General features: G+C 35.7%; 1 protein-coding gene across 4 annotated transcripts in view; it reads right to left on the bottom strand.

Annotated features, from left to right (window-relative positions):
- The window catches only part of RBM45 (RNA binding motif protein 45), a 66,899-nt gene that overhangs the window by 4,934 nt on the left and 42,589 nt on the right, over positions 1 to 19,376 (bottom strand). For 2 of the 4 annotated variants that reach the window (XR_006205567.1, XM_042949247.1), the window contains one exon: positions 11,652 to 11,872. The exons of the other annotated variants lie outside the window; for them this stretch is intronic. The gene's annotated coding sequence lies outside the window, so the exon portion shown is untranslated. Of the gene's footprint in view, positions 1 to 11,651; positions 11,873 to 19,376 lie in introns of those variants that run through there. 4 annotated transcript variants of the gene reach the window in all.

The raw sequence follows: 19,376 nt of genomic DNA, 5'->3' as shown, positions 1-19,376 counted from the left end.
AGTAATGTCTTGGTCAGCTTTCACAAGGACAGATCTGGTCTGTACTTAGAATTCCATTTTAATTTCAGTATTTCCTGGGAAGAAAAATTCTTAAAACTGATGCCTCATAGCTGTAGAATCTCACCGTCCTCCCACTTTATTATTAAACTCCACTCCATCATTACAGAACCGTAAAAATATTCAAGGTACTCTATATATCTCAACTTGCAAAACAAAGAAACTATTGCTTTATATTGATTTGGAGATATTGATAAACAGTGATAGTCAAATTCTTCAATATAAGATACCGAGAGGAAATTGCCACAAGTAATTCATAAAATACTGATTCCAAACCACCCCCCAACCCCCAAAATCTAACTCACAAACTAAACAAATGAAGGCCAATTTCCCTTTAGGGAGGTGTACCTTTGACATCTGAAGACTAAATATATGTAGGTGAGCAAAACCATGTATCCTACCCTCCAGGCTTTTCTTAAAGAAGAGGTCCAGAAATAAGTGTCAATATAGGGAAGGGTCCTGGATATGTCTCTCCAAGACTCACCTTCCCTGGGTTTTCTCATTCCAATTCCCTTGACCTATCCACACTTGACTCCAAGGAATTTCGGTCCAAACGCAAAGTTCTCTCATTTGGTTCCACTTAGCAGAGCTGGCACATGCTGACATTTCCAAAATATCTTCACTAAAGAGTAAGGGCAAGGGGAATGGAAATAGTTGTAGAAAAATACAAAAAAACTTAAATATGGCCTTGCTTCCAGAATAAGGTTTCTGGTCCTCAGTTACTTAACTGCATTTTAACACCCGCAGGTTACAATTTCCCAGGTAGCTCTCACGGTCTGTTTCCCTAAGGGCTCCCTGCCTGTCTTTGTTGGGGGCGTCTGCCTATCACCTCGTCTTCCTAAACTCCCCAGGAATAATGTCATCATCCATTTAGTCCTGTCCCGGGGATGTGCATCAAATACCCAGGTGCATGGTCATGGATTTCTTTGGAACCTGTCACACAGGCTCTGTTTTCAGTTGGAAAGAAAAATCTCTTGTGAAATTCATTGTCAGGATATCTTTGTTTGATAGATAAACTTCAGTGATCAACTCTATAGCTGAAGAACTCAGAAGAGACCTTTCTCCTTTCCCCAAATACACGGCAATGGGCAATGAACTCATCCATTATCAGCCACCCAGGAGGGTATATTGACCACAGAACAATGTGCAGGCATCAGCATAACATTAGTGTAGCCCGCATGAGCCTTTGGCTTAAAATAGTTGAAAGAGAAATACTCAGAATTACTGCAGCAGCCCAGGGAGGACATTTAACATTATTACAAAAAAAGGATAATAGCCCTCTCTTTTCTGACCAGTTAGAATCTACTTTTAAAGTGGAATATAATTTAGAACTGCACTGATCAACAGAGTAGCCACTAGTCACACGTACCTATTTAAATTGTAATTAATATTAGTTAAAATTAAATAAAATTTAAAATTGAGTTCCACAATTGCACTAGTCACTTTTCAATGCTCAGTAGCCACATGTGGCTCGTAGCTCTATTGGCCAGCAGCACAGAAGAGAACATTTCCCTCACCATGGCAAATTCTATAGGATGGCACTGATCCAGAAGATATTCTTGCCACTAAAAAGGAATAAAATTTAAAACATTTTTCCTGTTACCACAATTCTGGGCAGAAAATGAAGCACTCAGGAATAAGATAAAAACTGCAGGGCTCAATAACAAAAATGGAAGCTTCTTTCATTTACTACATAACAAGTTTTGGGACATTTTGAGCATTTTTGGAAGGAAGAACTACCTATTTAACAATCAATGGATAGGAAAGAAAATTTATGCTTAAAGTGAATTTTAAGGTGCATAAATGGAGAGTAAAAATAAATAGCCTGATGTTACAAAGTGGAGGCTCAACACAGGCTGATTTAGGTGAAACAGGGAGAAAACTGGCAGAATCAGGAAAAAGAGATTAGACTAGACCAAAACAGATAGGATTGTCTTAGTAGCCATATCTGGCTAAGAGATCTAGCAAGTTTTTCAGTGAGAATTATAAATTAATATCTGAAACCCCGGTACATGTCTTTTATTTTTGATTACCTAGAACTGTGCTTAATTACATAGCAAAATTGTGTATAGAGAAAAACGATATGCAATATCAGAGCGTGTTCTAGGACGGCAAAGAGATCAGCTGAGAGGTCTTTATGAACATTGAAGCTCTGAAGAAAGCAGACAAAAAATATAAAGAAATCTTATAAAGCAGATAGGCCTACATTTAATGTTACCTAGCTTTAATTATTTTACTTAGTTTATGTTACCTTTAACGATATATTCCCTATGTCATGTAGTTCAGATATGTCAGATTTGGTCAACTCATTCATCCTTGCAAAGGTTTCTGTGTGGGCAATTGATTCTTTTGAGGATTGACTATCACTAGCTGCACTTTCGGCTGCCGTGAACCATTTGATCTCCTGGGCATTTTTTTTTAAACCTATGGCAGAATAAGCCAGACACAAATCTGTTCCAGAAGTAGACTGGTCATGATGAAGGACCCAGAACTTGATTCATTGTAAGAAGCAGGGTGGTATTTTTTTTTTCTTTTCTTGAATAATGAAATCAAGAAACACACACAAACACATACACACGATCAGTTTTGAAGTCTCCCTGCCTCACCTCGTGACATACCATGCTTCATAACATATTTTGGATGTTCATGTATCTTCCAGTCCTCTACACTCAACTATAGGTAGACTTTAGCAAAACTACTTTAGGCCTGTGGTGAAGCAAAGATGCAAAGTTCAGTTCACATCGGTCTAGGTGCCACAGGGAGATAAGCAGAATTTGATTAAGACAAGAAAGAAAGAAATGTGCTCCTAACTGCCTCTCCAAACATGGAAGATGCCTCTCCAACAAAGCCAAAACAATAACAAGCTACCAATTCTGCCCATCCAGCACTCACTTTCTCACTATCCTTCAGTGCCCTCTGGTTCTTCATCTCCTTTTTGTCCAGTTTATGTTCCAGGGTTCACCTTGATAATTCTGCAATAAAATATCTCCAATTCCTGTGCTGCTTTCCCTGATTGGGTAAATTCCAGCCCGGGAAGAACTCAATTACCCGACCTTCTCTAGTTCTGTACCTGAGCAGCTAAATGTTGATGGAGAAAATTATACATCGGCTTCAACTTTACCTTGGGAATCTTAGTCCTCAAAAGTGTCCTTCATACAACACAGCCATCATACCATACCACTATCCCTGGAGTTTTTGGTTTTGTTTTTGGCTCTCAAAAATACTATTTCATGCTTTCTTCTCCATCGTTAAATGTGCTACCTCATACCATGTCAAAACTCTCAATTGATAATCTTGCTTCATTCTTTGTTGAGGAAAATAGAAGCCATCAAACAGGAACTTCTTGTTTTCCAACTTTACCCATCTACAATCCAGGATTCCCCCTCCTATCAGAGGCCAATGCCACCTGTGCTTTGAATCCCAGGTGCCCTAGCCACCTCAAGGACTTTGCTCCTTGGGTTATCAACCACTCCCTCTCTCTGGGATCATTTTCAATAATATATAAACATGCTCTAGTGTTGTCCATTCTGAAAAGCATCTCTTGATTTGATCACCTCTCCAGATACTGTATGCTTTTCTGTTTCCTTTCATAGCTAAATTTCCTATTTTCTCCACAGGCTTCTATCTGGATTCTGCCCTATAGTCCACAAAGACTGCTCTTATTAAGTACTATAGGTTGTTTTTAGTGACCTCAATGTAGCCAAATCCAATGCGCACATTTCTATCTACATCTTATTTGGCCTTTTAGCTGCATTTGACATGTTCACTTCTTCTTTCTTGAAGCATTCAGTCTTCTTTCTTGATTTCTGAGAGATTTCCCTTCTATCCTTTTGACCCACTTCTCTCAATTTCTTCATGGCTCCTTTTTTTACTGACTTCCAAATGATGGTGTTCTCTATGCTTTCATCCAGGGCCACAGGTGCTTCTCTTCTCTTAGGTAATCCCTCCAGTCCAAACTTCTCTGAGCTATAGACATTGTTTTCCAACTTCTGACTTCACATCTTCATTTAATGTTTCCTGGTATTTCAAACTTAACTCAATGATTTTTGTACTACCAAAGCTCTAGGGTTTCCTATCCCAGCAAATGACACCACATTCCACTTAGTTGCCCAAGTCAGAAATCTCATTCCTCCTATCTAATCAATCATGAAGTCCTGTTGTTTTTACCTTCAAAATGTATCTAAAATGTCAGTGTAGGGTGCCTGGATGGCTCAGTCAGTTAAGCGTCCGACACTCTTGATTTCAGCTAAGGTCATGATCTCACAATCCTGAGATCGAGCCCTGCGTTGGGCTCAGTGCAGAGTGTGGAGTCTGCTTGGGATTCTCTCTCTCTCCCTCTCCCTGCTCCTCTCCTGCTTGTCCACACACACTCTCTCTCTTCAATAAATAAATAAACTTTAAAAAAAAATTAAAAAATACCATGTGATGTTGTCATTTCTCTTTTCTCTCATTGGTAACCATACAAAAGCAGGAAGAAAGAAAGAAAGAAAGAAAGAAAGAAAGAAAGAAAGAAACTCACAAGCTATATATCCCATTATACGAAGGAAACAGCCAAAATCCCAAACTATAGAACAAGTAGAATGGTTCCTCCAAAGCAGGAGAGATCATGCCAGGAGTGTACACTTGGCAAAAGTGGTGAGAGGGTCTATGGATGTGAATCTTAGAGACAAAAAAGAATGTTTCTTAAAGGTGACAGGTACACCTTTATTTCCAAAACTGAAATCCCTTGTTTATAACACTAGAGACAAGGTCCACATGCTGGCCATGAGAGTACCCTAGCCCTGGTTTGGTTCTGAGAAGCAGGAGAAGAAGATCTAAATGAGGAAATATAGAGACAGGCTATATTTGCAGCAAGCAGTATTTCTCTTTGGCAGAGCAGGAGAAAGAAAAATGCATTGTGAAAATTCACTGCCTGTCACCATTGGCTAAAGAGAAGTAAAGCTAAACAAAAGTACACACAATCAAGGTTATAAAAACATTTCAGCTAGCCTATGACTGGTGCTGGTCTTTCTTGCAGGTATAGTGGTAGCATAGAAAAACTCAGCTGCTTCAGAGATAAGTAATCAAAATGGAATATGCACAGTATCTATACAAGATGCTACACAAAGAAAAGAGAAAACAAAGGGTCAATAAAGTACACTTGTCAGAAAAATGTTTCTGTAAAACAGCTGAAAATTATGATCAAATATTTTACCATGAATCTTCAGAACAGAATGAATGAATCTCCTTTATGAGGAAAAGGCATAAAGCAGAGATACAAGAGCTCATGGAGCAGATGTTAACACAACAGAAAGAAATGAGATGTGAGCTGATAGAGCTCAAGGAAGAGTAGAAGAAAAAAAAAATGTAACCATCAGAAAAATGAGAGCAGGAGTACCTGGGTGGCTCAGTTAGTTAAGCATCTGACTTTGGCTCAGGTCATGATCTCATGGTTTGTGGATTTGGGCCCCACATCGGGCTCTGCGCTGACAGCTCAGAGCCCGGAGCCTGCTTTGGATTCTGTGTCTCCCTCTTTCTCTGCCCCACTCCCTTCTCTCAAAAATAAATAACCATTAAAAAATTAAAAAAAAAAAAAGAAAACAAATGAGAGAAAATGGGAAGGAATACATGGGCAAATAGGGCCTGCTGAAAAGACAGGAAAGGACATAACTGAGTGGAAATGAAATAGTAAGCAAAGTGAAATGGAAATTTAAAGCATTTTTAAAGGATTAGAAAGCAATTTTAGATATAAAAGGCAAGCAAAGGTGAACCAATTGCATAATTGAAGTGTAGGAAAACAAAGATAATAAAATCATACTTATAGATGTAACTATAGAAATTTTTCCTAAAATAAAAGAATACTTGAACTTACATCTTGAAAGACTCGATATATCCTAGGAGAAACTCCCCCAGAACAGATAGAGCATATTAAAGTTACTAAATTTCAAGGAAAAGGAAAATATAAAGCTAGGTTCAGACTTCTACATCACAATATTCAATGTTAGAAAACCATCAAAGGAAAAAGTTCCAAAAATCAGCATCCAAAGATGTTATCTGACTGTTGCTCAAGTTTGAAAGTATAAAACAAAGTTTTGACCATGCATATTATTCCCTTGAGTGCTACCTAATGATTCTATCATGTGACAAACACGGGTGAAACAAAAGATGATCTAAGAGACTACTTACTACAGAGGACTGGCAGGGAGCAATGAATATATTTATCTAAGAGTAAAACAGTATGGGGATTAGGGCAACAGAACGAAATACAAATCTTACGTGCTTGACAATGCAAAAATGAAAAACTAACAAAAGTCACAAGGGGAAAAGAAAAAGTAAAGTGCATGTAAATATGCTGATTTCCTTATCTTTAATCGCTCAAAGTCAATGGATAAATACAATATAAAATTGTGTAGTAGAGAAGAAGTAGGGGGTGGAAGAGAAAATATTCATTTAATCCATGCTTATGGTAGGAAAATAGTAGAGATACCAATAAACAAAGGATTGGGACATTATATAGAGTTGTAATTGTAAAAGTAAAAACTAGAATGATACAAGTCTTCCTATTTAGCAGAAGAAATACATAAGGAAAAAAATCATAGAAAAGTGACTGCTAGTGACTTATTTTTTTAAATATGAAAAAGCAATTACAAAAATAACATTAAAAAATTGAGACTAGGGGCGCCTGGCTGGCTTATTCAGTAAAGCATGTGATTCTTGATCTCAGGGTTTTAAGTTCATGGCCCACTTTGGGTGTAGAGATTACTTAAAAATAAAAACAAAAAAGTGAGCCCAAATATATTTGTTAAATCAATGAATATAAATGGGCTAAACTCACCTATTAAAAGAAAAGTACATTTTGACTGTATCACAAATCAAATTCAGTGCTGAATCTAAGAGAGATACATAAAACAAAGTGATTTAGTAAGGGTAAAAATAAAAGGATGAGGCAAAGTAAATTAGGCAAATGCAAACAAAAAGAAACAGAGATGGTGATCTTATACCAGAAAAGGCTGGATTCAGGCCAAAAACTATCAGATGAAAAAAGTACAGCCTTTTAGAACATTCCAGGGTACAGTTCATAGGAAAAAAATGAATAATTTATATCTATTATCAAGTAAAATAGCATTAGCATTTAAAACGCAAAAAAAGAAGGTGATACGATAAGAAATGAAAACACATTAGTGGTGGGAAATTAATCACTTCAGTCCACAACAGATGAAGAAGACAAAAAATAAGTAAAATTATTGCACACAAATAATATCATGAGATAGTCCTTATGGTTAAACAGAAAACATATCCTCAAGTGTCCGTAGGAAGTTTATAAAAATTGACTGTATTAATCCATAATGAAAATCTCAATAAATTACAGAAAGGAAAAAGTTGGACAACGTTGATTGATAGCAATGCAGTAAGAATAAAAATTAATAGCAAACCCAGATTCCACAAACTTCTACCACTACTACTATGTAGAAATTTGAAAAGAAGGAGTGCTCTTGGCTCTTGGGTGCTAATGAAATTCAAACTCAATTTGGATCCTATGTAGGAAAAACAACAATGAAAAGCTAAATCAGAACCAATGAGACACAGGTAAAGCAGTACAAAAAGGTAACTTCATAGTTGTAAAATACATCCATTAACAAAGAAGAAAGAATAAAAATATATCAATTAATAAGTTAGCAAATTAACCACAAATTAATGTTAAGGAAAGAGAAAGGCTGATAGAGAAGTCAAAAATCAATAATTTTGGAAATTTAAAAATAGTAAAACTAGTGCATATATGCAAAAAGTATTTTTATTTTTTTAACGTTTATTATTTATTTTTGAGACAGAGAAAGACACAGCATGAACGGGGGAGGGGCAGAGAGAGAGGAAGACACAGAATCGGAAGCAAGCTCTAGGCTCTGAGCCATCAGCCCAGAGCCCGACGCCGGGCTCGAACTCGCGCACCGCCAGATCGTGACTTGAGCTGAAGTCGGACGCTTAACCGACTGAGCCACCCAGGCGCCCTGCAAAAATTATTTTTAAGAGAGACATAGTAACAGTATAATAGAAACTTTTAATTAATCTTAATATCAGACAAAGAAAGCACAAACACAAAAAATAAGACATGAAAAGAATCGACTTATGCAGAAGAAGTCAAAAGAATCGTGAGTCAGCTTAACCCTATCAGAGATAACTTTATAATCTATGAAAAGAAAGTTGAAAACAGGGATGCAGAGATGAATGGACATTTTCAAAGAAGTTATAATCCTTGATGTAATAATAAGGACCATCTTATTCATGATATTTAGTAGTACTATAGCCAGGTAAATATAATTTACTAAAAGTAACTGCAGAAGAGACAGGAAATTCAAATAGACCAATTCCCACAGAAGAAACAACACAATGAAAAACCTCATCTTTTCCCTGCTCTTGATTAAAAAAAAAAAAAAATCAGGTTCACAGTTTTCACAGAAAATTCATAGGAAAACAGTCTAATGCTACCTAAAATGTTTCAGAGCATTAAAGCAAGGAAACCCCTAAGTAAATTTAATGAAATGCAATGATTGCATTAAAAAAGACCCACAAACCAATCTCATTTATGACTATGGGTGCAAAATTTCTTTAAAAAAAATTGCAAGTAGAATTCAGTTGTGCCATATATACCAGACCAAGTAAGGTTTATTCAAAAAACGCAACAATGATTTAAAATTAAGAAATCTAAGATACAACAATTTATTACATTAGTAAATGTAAGGATAAAAATCATAAAACAATTTTTGTATATGCCATTACTGGTGTAGGAAAACAAACCTCCTAACAAAATAGGAATAGAAGCAAACTTCCTGAACACGATAATATATAGTTACCTAATTCCTAAAACTAGCATCTTGCCAAATGAGTAAATACTAGAAACATCCTCATTAAAGGCAAGAACACGGGCACCTGGGTGATTCAGTCGGTTGAGCATCTGGCCTCATCTCAGGTCATGATTTCACAGAGTTCATAGAGTTTGAGCTCCCCATCAGGCTCACTGCTGTCAGGGTGAAACCCGCTTTGAATCCTCTGTCCCCCTTTCTCTCTGCCTTTCTCCAGCTCACGCTCTCTCAAAAAATAAATAAAACATTAAAAAAGTCAGGAACAAGTTCAGGATGGCTTAGAGGTTAATATTGACCATTATTTAACATTCTGTTAGAGGTACTAGCTGATGCAATTAGAAAAACACAAGAGATACAATGTGGCACAGTTACCATGATCTGCAGATGATATGATTGTATATTTGGAAAACCTGAGAAAAATCTTTAAACAGTAAAAGAATACAATAAAGTAAGTTATTAGCTACAAAATTAGTATACAGCAATAAACGAATCACTGTCCCTAAACCAGTCAGAGTGCAAAGGGAGGGATTTACACTGCTAGTCAAATCTTATAAACACACTTGCAGTCACAAATGAGGTAAATCCCACTCAAACACCATGGGCAGTCTCCCCCAAAGAAAGTCCAAGTGCTGTTTGAAGGGAGAAGAAGGAATATATGCTGGGTAGGCAATAAACAAATTTCTACTCAGCCAAAGAATAATTAGATATTTATGTTCTTAACATTAATAACTGCTGCTAATCTCCTCTCATAAGATGGACTGTAACCAATGGTTTAGTGGTTACTAAACAAACATATTTAGAAAGAAGCCAGCAAGGATAAGTAACAGTGCTGGGGTTGTTTTGTTTTTTCCTCTAGCAAGATTGAAAATGAAATACTGATTCTCAAATCCTGACAGTCATAAAATGCTGTTATTCCTTTCATCTTCCTGCCTCCTCTCCCCCGATTTCCTTTTTTTTGGCACATGAATTTATCCAGATGAATTCTCTAAGAAAGGGACATTGATGTATCTGGGCGTATGTGTACCAAGGGCTTCTGCTACACGGTTATATAAAGGATGTTGAATATGCGGGAATCTATGAGGTCAATAACTTTTTTTATATACATCATTGAGATCAATAACTTTTTTATATACATCATTTGGTTTATTATAGATGACTGGATCCCAAATGCCTTACTCATTAACAGGATGCTATTATATTTCAACTACTCTCATTCTCCTTGGATGTAAGTTTAAAATAATATTTTTTAAAGCCTAACAGCTATCATTTTATCCCAAAAGCCTAACATTTTATCCCAAATGGCTTTTACAACAGCAGTAATTATATTGTATTGATTATGTATTCATGAGTTTCAAATACACAAATTATCATAGTTGTCTTTAGAAGTATACTATGGAGAAGATTTTTTTTTAAGATTTTTTTTTTTAATAAGTTACTTTGGGTATCTGAGAGATGACTAAGAATTTCTTCTTCAGAATGGCTTATTCTTTGCTAGATTAAAATTCAATAACTCTTTAAGATAGATTGAAAATAGAACCTTTACGATCCACAACTGACTTGACTGCATTACAGTAATACAACAGTGGAGAGATGACGGATATCATTTGTATGTAGGAAGAACATGGTAGCATGTTTTGATGGATTTCATTGTGGTATTTACCTCTAGCAAGTATTACTGGCGTTGGGATGAGAATCTGAAAAGTTCTTTTTACTCCAGCTTTATTGAGATATAATTGACATATAACATCGTGTAAGTTTAAGGTGCACAGCATGAGGATTTGATATCAGTATATATTGTGAAATGATAACCACAATAAGGTTAGTTAACACATCCATGACCTCACATGGTTACAATTTGTGCCTGTGTGTGAGAACTTTCAATATCTATACCCTCAGCAACTTTCAAATATATGCTACAACATTGTTAACAACAGTTACCATTTAAAAGTTTTATGATGCATTTTCAAAGGTAAAAGGGTTAAAAGAAATTGTGCATTTATAGTGATAATTAAGGAAAATGAAATACATTGAGTTTGTGAAAGCATATAATTTAATTGTTGCTTGCATTTTAATGACTCAAACTTTAAACCACAAATATGAAAGTTTCACAGAAAAACATGCATTTGTATTATAAAGAATGCAGGTAATGCATATGCCAAATTAAAAAATTAGAATGACTATACTGTTGTTTCAAATGCAAAACATAAATTATTGCATGTCACAACACATGCTAATATGATTCAGATTCACATTAAATTAAAAAAATATTTTTAAAATGATCTAGAACACTGGTTTCTGTGCCTTGTCCCTTTCAAAAGCAACATAACAAAGAATAGGTAATGAAGAATACACTCAGCTTAAACTAAAATAAGAATATTTTAAAACAATCAATTATTTCTTGAATACTTGATGCAAGCACTTTATAATATCCAAAAGTTGAAAAAAGATCAAGTAAAAATAAATCTTTCTCTTCCTGCTGCCAACATCCAGTTTCCCTCCCTGGCAGTACCATTCGGTCCGGGTTCTTGTGTCTTTCTAGAGTTGTTCAATATGCAAAGAAGCTAATGTAATAGTAGAAATTATGTAACAGTATCATTATATACATGTTGGATACTGAAGTTCTTAAATTGAAGAATACTTCCTGAAGGATATTCCATTTTAATGACTATAGAAATACTGTTTTCCACATCATAATTTATTTAATCAATTCTTGTATGAGTCAGCGTTCTCCAGAGAAACAAAACCAATAGTGTGGATATGTAAACAGAGAGAAATTTATTTTAAGGAACTGGCTCATGCAATTATGGAGGCTAGGAAGTCCAAAATCTGAATGATGGGTTGCAAGGGCGGAGAACTGGGAAGAGGTGATGTTGCAGTTCAAGTCAAAAAAGCCATCTGCTGACAGAATTCCTTCTTGTTTGACGGAGGTCAGTCTTTTGGTCTATTCAGGTCTTCAGTGATTGGATGAGGCCCGCCAACTTTATAGAGGGCAATATGCTTTACTTAAAGTCCAGTGATTTAATGAAAAATTCATCCAAAACATACAACCCTCATACAACATCCAGAATAATATTTGACTAAATATCTGGACACATTGGCCCAGCCAAGTTGATATATAAAATTAACTATCACTTGTGCTTATTCCATTTGTTTACAATTTTTAGCTAATATAACGGGTATCATAATATATAAATTAATTCACAGACATGAATGCATATCTATAAAATAAATTTCCATAGTGGAATTGCTAGTCTATTGGTGTGCACTTTTAAAATTCTGATAAATATTGCCAAATTGTCTTCCAAGTGTTTGCATCAACGTATACTTATTAAGGATGAGAGTGTGTTTTCCCAACCCTTTCCAACATAGTGTGTTAGGAAACTATTTGATCTTGCCTATTTGAATAGATGTGTAGGAGTTAGGTAACTAATGAGAAGGCATTGTATACATCTCAGCTGGGATGGTGTTCCCCATCACATATACAGATTCGGAATGTGCGTGGCAGTGTTATCACAATAATGATGGAATGAAATGTAGAATGCAATTTATTTTAGAATTAGCATAACTAATATAGGATAAGAAACAATCGGTATAGGAATCAATATTATTTATTTAATTATAAATGGTAATTGTACTCATAAATTTCATAATTGTCATATGCTAAGATACGAGGTTAATCATAGATCAGAACTCTGGTTACACTGAATTGAAATGTCTAAAAGAAGATGTAATTAATGATAGGGCCATCTTTGAGCATTTGTTTTTGTTGAAAATATATTCTCCAGTTCATTTAGCAATAAATCATATGAGTTAGTCTCCTACTATGGGGGTTTTAAGTCATGATACTTAAAAATCATAGTCTTATATTTTCTTAGTTACAAAAAGCTCTGTTCATCAGAAAATGCGCTTTCTGTTCACAGAAACAGATGGTATGTAATATTTGACCTTCTCAGAGAAGATAGAACTGAAAAGTACATGAACAAGAGTATAAACACCATAAATTTCGAAATGCTGCAGGTGAATACACAATTTCTAGTTACAAACTTTCTTAAAGTAGAGTATGTCTCTCATCAAATGTAGGGCTTGTCTTTAGACAATGGGTCTGAAAGAAGATAGACAGCTTGAAATGAAAGAAATCATTTATAAAAGTATTCTGCTCCCCCCACCCCCAACCTCATTTCTCTTGTGGAAAAGAGGAGAAAAATAAGACAGCAGGGACTAAAGAACTCAAACTCTAGCTATCAAGGTTTCAAACATGTAGTAGACATGCTTATCAAGGCTTCTTTGTGCAGCAGACACACATTGGGTTGACTACCCAGCTCAGAATGACTCTCCAAATGGCCACGTTTGTCCTACTCATCTCGTCCTTCACTTGAGGGAATTGTTCATCCTTTCTATGCTCTGAAGGCAGGCTTTATCCCATCACAGAGTAACCTCCATTTCTCAAAAATATATACATATAAATAAAAAAGAGTACATCCCTTTGGCCATTGTGATTGGTCCAACACATGAGTGTGTGATTTAGTTTATGCCAATAAGTGTCCTTCCCTGATATTTTCCAAGTTGAGGCTAAGAGGAAGCACTTCTATTTCTGTTTGTTGCTAAGCTATGAGCATGATGAGTGTGGATTCACCGGAGGCTATGTTTCTAATTTTATATGGATATCAGGCCCCGTATTATAAAGCTAACAGAGAGAAGCAGATCCAAGATTTGGAGTGGAAGAGAGAGAAAGAGAGGCAAAAAAAATTTAAATCATCACCTCACATCCATCAGGATGGCCGCTTTAAAAAAAAAAGTGTTGGTGAGAACATGGAGAAATTAGAACTTTTATTTTTTAAATGTTTATTTATTTGGGAGGGGCAGAGAGAGAGGTGGACAGAGGATCTGAAGCAGGCTCTGTGCTGAGAGCAGTGAGCCCAATGTGGGGCTTGAACGCACGAAGCATGAGATCATGCCTGAGCCAAAGGAGACCCTCAGCCGACTGGGCCACCCAGATACCCTGAGAAACTGGAACTCTTGTGCACTGCTGGTGGGAACATAAAATGGTGCAGCCAGTATGGAAAACAATATGGCAGTTCCTCACAAAAATTTAAACATAGAAATACCATATGATTCAGCAATGCCACTCGTGAGTATATACCCAAAGGAAGTGAGAGTAGGGCCGTGTACAAATTTTGTATACCCATGTTCATAGCAGCATTATTCAAAATAGCTAAAAGGTGGAAGCAACCCTAGTGTCCACTGACGATGAATGGATAAACAAAATGTAGTATATACATACAATGGAGTATTATTCAGCCTTAAAATGGATGGAAATTCTGACAGGTAGTACAACATGGATGAACTTGAAGATACTATGTGAAGTGAAATAAGCCAGTCTCAAAAGGACAGATAAGATATGATGCCACCTATATAAGGTTCTTAGAGTAGTCAGATTCATAGAAACACAAAGTACAATGGTGGTTGCAAATGGCTGGGAGAAGAAGAAAATGAGGAATTATTTAATGGCAATAGTTACAATGTTTCAAGATGAAAAAATTCTGGAGATACATCACAACATGATGTGAATGCACCTAACAATACTAAACTGTACAATACTAAAATGTACACTTACAAAATGATTAAGGTATGAATTTTATGTTAGTGTATTTTACTACAATTAGAAGTTACTTAAGTAACTTCTTAAAAGCATTAGATGAAAACATAGGTAAAAATCTGTCTAATGTTAGTATGATGTCAAAAGTAAAAACCATAACAGAAAATGTCCATATATACAAGGAATGTCTTAGTGCTGCTTATCTGTTGATCTTGGCATTAGGACTACTTTTTTTTTGTCTTTAACAAACTATTTTTCTGTAATTAGGAAATCTGATGAGTAATTTTTAATTAGGTAAAATGAGACACTGTTTTTTTTCCCCCTTCATTCTGCCATTCACCAAAGATTGTGAAAAATTATGAAATTCAATGTTGGTGAAGGTATGAAAACAGGTACTCTTGTACATTGTTCATGGGAGTATCATTTGGCACAACCTTTCTGAAAGGTAATTTGGTCACATATATCAAAAGCTTGAAAAATTTGTGCATTCTTTGATCCATCAATTCTGCATGTGAGAATTTATCTTAAAGAAATAGACCTGTAGCCTGAATGTTTAGCCATAAGCTTTTTCATTGTTGATCTCAGTGTGGTTCATAATAGTCAGGAATTGAAAACAAGCTAAGGATCCAACAATAGGACAACATAAATCAGTTAGAGAAAGACAAATATCATCTGATTTCACTCATAAGTGGAATTTAAGAAACAAAACAGATGAACATATGGGAAGGGGGAAAAAAAGAGAAGAGAAGGAAAAAAAAAAAACCATAAGAGACTCGATAGGGAACAGACTGAGGGTTGATGGAGGGAGGTGGGTGGGGGATGGGCTAGTGGGGGATGGGTATTAAGGAGGGCACTTGTTATGATGAGCACTGGGTGTTGTATATAAGTGACAAATCACTGAATTCTAGTCCTGAAACCAATATTGCACTGTATGTTAACTAACTAGAATTTAAATAAAAATTTTAAAAATAAAAGGTTTTAAAAAATTGTATGAGCAGTATATCACTTGTATAAAAAATAGTATCTATCTATATATTATATATTAAAAATAATATATAAAACTAGAAAAATAAGACTAAAAAGGCATGCATTAAAATGTTGACTGTGTTTTTTTTCTAATGGATTATAGATGCTTTCTGGCATAGAGTAGTAAGTGAAATGCTTATGGATCTTCCAAATCAGCCAAGCCCAGAAGAATGATGTAGGATTAAAGAAAAAAAAGATCTAAAATTATAAAATTTAATTTGCTAATTTTTACAATATGTTCAAAAATTAAAACACCCTAAAATTCTTTTTCTCTGGCATTCTAAGAGACATAACACATATGAAAGAAATAAAAGAAAATGAAGTCATCTTATTACCTGGTAAAACAAAGTGACTTTACCGACATTTCTGCTAATGGAAGTTAAGATTTAAATGTGACTTTCGTACTACTAGTGAGTAGAAACATGAAAAGATTATAAAGTTATCTGAAGGTAAATTATTTTGTTTTCCATTCCATTTCAATAATTGCCGTTTCCATAATTTCCACCTTATTTCCATAATCACCACTTTCTGTTCTAACCCCATTCTTAATCCTCATTTTAATTCCAATCCTTTCTCTATGAATGCTTTTAGTGTATATATTATATGCCCAGTGACACACGTTTTTCTATCCTATAACCCTCTGAAAATCCACTTTTTAAAAGTGACTCATTTGGACTCTGAAAATTAGTACTACAAATTAATTCTGCACTGTACATATGATTCTACCTACCCACATAGATGGAAACTCTTTGGGGAAAGGTCTTTGACACTTCTCTTTAAACTAATGGTAACATACTATGAATAACTCTTTAACAGAGGAGAAAAAAATATGTCCATCTTTAGTTGGCTCCTTTGGAACTGTCCTAGAATATAAAAATCAATGTGATACCAGAGATTACACGAATAGATCTTAAATCTCACGGAAAGAAGAAGATTCAAATAAGCCCAATTCTTAAATAGACCTAGGGGTATAACCTTCAAAATGAAAGAGCTGAAGCTAATTTATATTTCAAACTACAACAAAGGTTTAGATCACTGATTTCTGAGGTCTATGATTTGATGAAACTCATGTCCTGATTATCAAAACCACACAGGACCTAGTTATCATAGTGGAAGCATTAATACCACTTTTATGTCTTGTCAAAAAATAAGGGCACTGGGGCACCTGACTGGCTTAGTCAGTAGAGCATGTGACTCTCAGTCTTGGGTTTGTTAAATGCAAGCCCCACAGTGGGTACAGAGATTACTTTAAAAAAAAAAAAAGGCACATATGTAAAGATTGAAAAATGACCAATAAAGGATCAATTTTGAAAACAGAAAAGAGATTAGGCAAACACCAACAAAGACTTAATTTCTTTGTTTAAACAAGACCCTTGAAGCATTAGGTTATAGCATTCAAATGATATTTTATATCAGTAAAGAAAAAAAAGAAAGGGGCGCCTGGATGACTCAGTCCGTTAAGCGTCCGACTTTGGCTCAGGTCATGATCTCACAGTTCATGAGTTCAAGCCCCGCATCGGGCTCTGTGCTGACAGCTCAGAGCCTGGAGCCTGTTTCAGATTCTGTGTCTCCCTCTCTCTCTGCCCCTCCCCTGCTCATGCTCTGTCTCTCTCTGTCTCAAAAATAAATAAACACTAAAAAAAAAATTAAAAAAAAAAAGAAAAAAAAGAAAAAGAAATAAGGATATGTGCTTTATAATAAAACAGATTGCATATCGCATTTATATAACTTGAACACTTAAAAAAATAGTGATAGCTAAAACTACCTACTTTGGAAGAATTTTAAAACTCATCAGCCCTAAAAATAGATTATCATTTTCTTAACCTAAACATTTATTTGTATGGCCCACGGTCTGCTAAAAATAGACATTAACAAACAAAATAGAGCTAATTTATGTTACTAAGAATTTATAAACCTCACCCTTTCTTCAAAAAATGACTGAATCTATGAATGCTTAGGGTAAAGGATTTATAGCAGTTTTTCAAATAGGAGTGGTTCCAAATACTAGCTTTTCCCAAAATAATTCCCCAAGGACTTAGTATAAGAGAACTTCAATTGATGTGTAAATGGAGAAGGGGATTGTCTATATGGATGATTCAGTAGAGTGCCAAAACCATCCATCTTACTAATGTCAATAGATTTGATGCTTTCCTTTCACCATTCAGTGGAAGTACTCTCAGTTTTAGTAAGCCTCAAAAAACAAGACTCTTTCTACTGTAAACTTTTTAAGGAGAATGACACATTTCATCCTAACACCTCAGTGAGAATGAATTACTTTTTTTTTTTTAATTTAAATTCTAATTAGTTAACATACAGTACAATATGGTTTCAGGAATAGAATTCAGTGATTCATCACTTATATACAACACCCAGGGCTCATCACAAGTGCCCTCCTTAATACCCACCAACCATATAGCTCATCTCCCACCCACCTCCCTCCATCAACCTTCAGTTTGTTCTCTATCATTAAGAGTCTCTTGTGGTTTGTTTACCTCTCTCCTCTTCCCCCGCTCCCCCCACTTCCCATATGTTCATCTGTTTTGTTTCTTAAATTCCACATATGAATGAAATCATATGGTATTTGTCTTTCTCTGATTGACTTATTTTATTTAGCATAATACATTCCAGCTCCATCAACGTTGTTGCAAATGGCTAGATTTCATTCTTTTTTGGTGGCTGAGTAATATCCCATTGTGTATATAAACCACATCTTCCTTATCTATTCATCAGTCAATGGACATTTGTGTTCTCTCCATAGTTTGGCTATTGTTGATAATGGTATCTCCTGAGAAAGGAGGAGCCGTGTCATCTGAATACCTTGGACAAGGGATCCCTGGGAGGCAGGGGTTGAAAGAGGGAATAAATAGCAAAGAAACGAGAGGTGAAGGCTAAGACAAACTTGTCCTGTATCTGAATCTTGCCTTCCCAAAACAGACTCTGGCTTCCACCTGTGGTCTTTCTATTTCCATTTGCTTAGTCTCTGTATCTCCCCATTTTGTGCTTGCTGATCAAGAAACAGAAAGCGAAGGGGACAAGAGAGAAGGTCACACATGAATCTTTTCAATATGGGGAAAAAGATGGAAAGTCATAAAATTTTAATCTTAGAAATTATAGCTGTGTTTAATAGTAAAAAATTGAAAAGTAACGATCCTTTTTGGCTGTATAGAGAAATCATTGAGAGAAGCTGGCAGAGTTTGGATTCCCTAAGTAGACTCTGAGTCAGAGATTAGCAGCCAGGAGATTCATGAAGAGCGTTCTAGGGACCATCGCCTACATGAGGGTAAGGGAAGGCAAAGAGAGGGGAAAAGAACTGACAGAGGGAGAAATTGAGCCGTGATAGATCCTCAATGAAAGACTTTACTCTCTGGAATGTTCTTTAGACAGTTTGACCCTTTTAAGAAAAGTTGAGTTGAGTGGGGCAAGAGGGCCAGGCATTATGCCTTCACATTGACCAGTGATCAGATGTAGAACACCTTGTGAAGGTAAGGACACTCTCTCACTTGAAGCAATCCCTGAAGGGGGCTGACAGGTGAGAGCTGAGTTGTCTGCAACATTCCTAAAAGGTAGGGGAATAAGACATTCAGTTGTGAAAGGGAATTTGGGTAGTGTATCCCAGTGTCCACCACAGAGAGAAAATTAGTACCTACCACAGAGCTTGATATGTTATTCAAGAAACATTTGTTGAAATGATGAATTTTCTTGTTCTGCCTTTCAAATTGCTCACCCTTCCCAAAGAAAAACAAATGTGATATTATTAAAGCTTTCACAGACAAACAACTGCCTTTGATGTAAGTTTTTGTCAAGTAGAAAGCCTGGCAAAAACTGTAACGGAACTGTACCTGTGGCCAAGGAAAATGGCA

The sequence above is a fragment of the Panthera leo genome, chromosome C1 (assembly GCF_018350215.1).
Source record: "Panthera leo isolate Ple1 chromosome C1, P.leo_Ple1_pat1.1, whole genome shotgun sequence".
Taxonomy (NCBI): domain Eukaryota; kingdom Metazoa; phylum Chordata; class Mammalia; order Carnivora; family Felidae; genus Panthera; species Panthera leo.
This window is presented reverse-complemented; position numbering and strand designations above follow the sequence as displayed.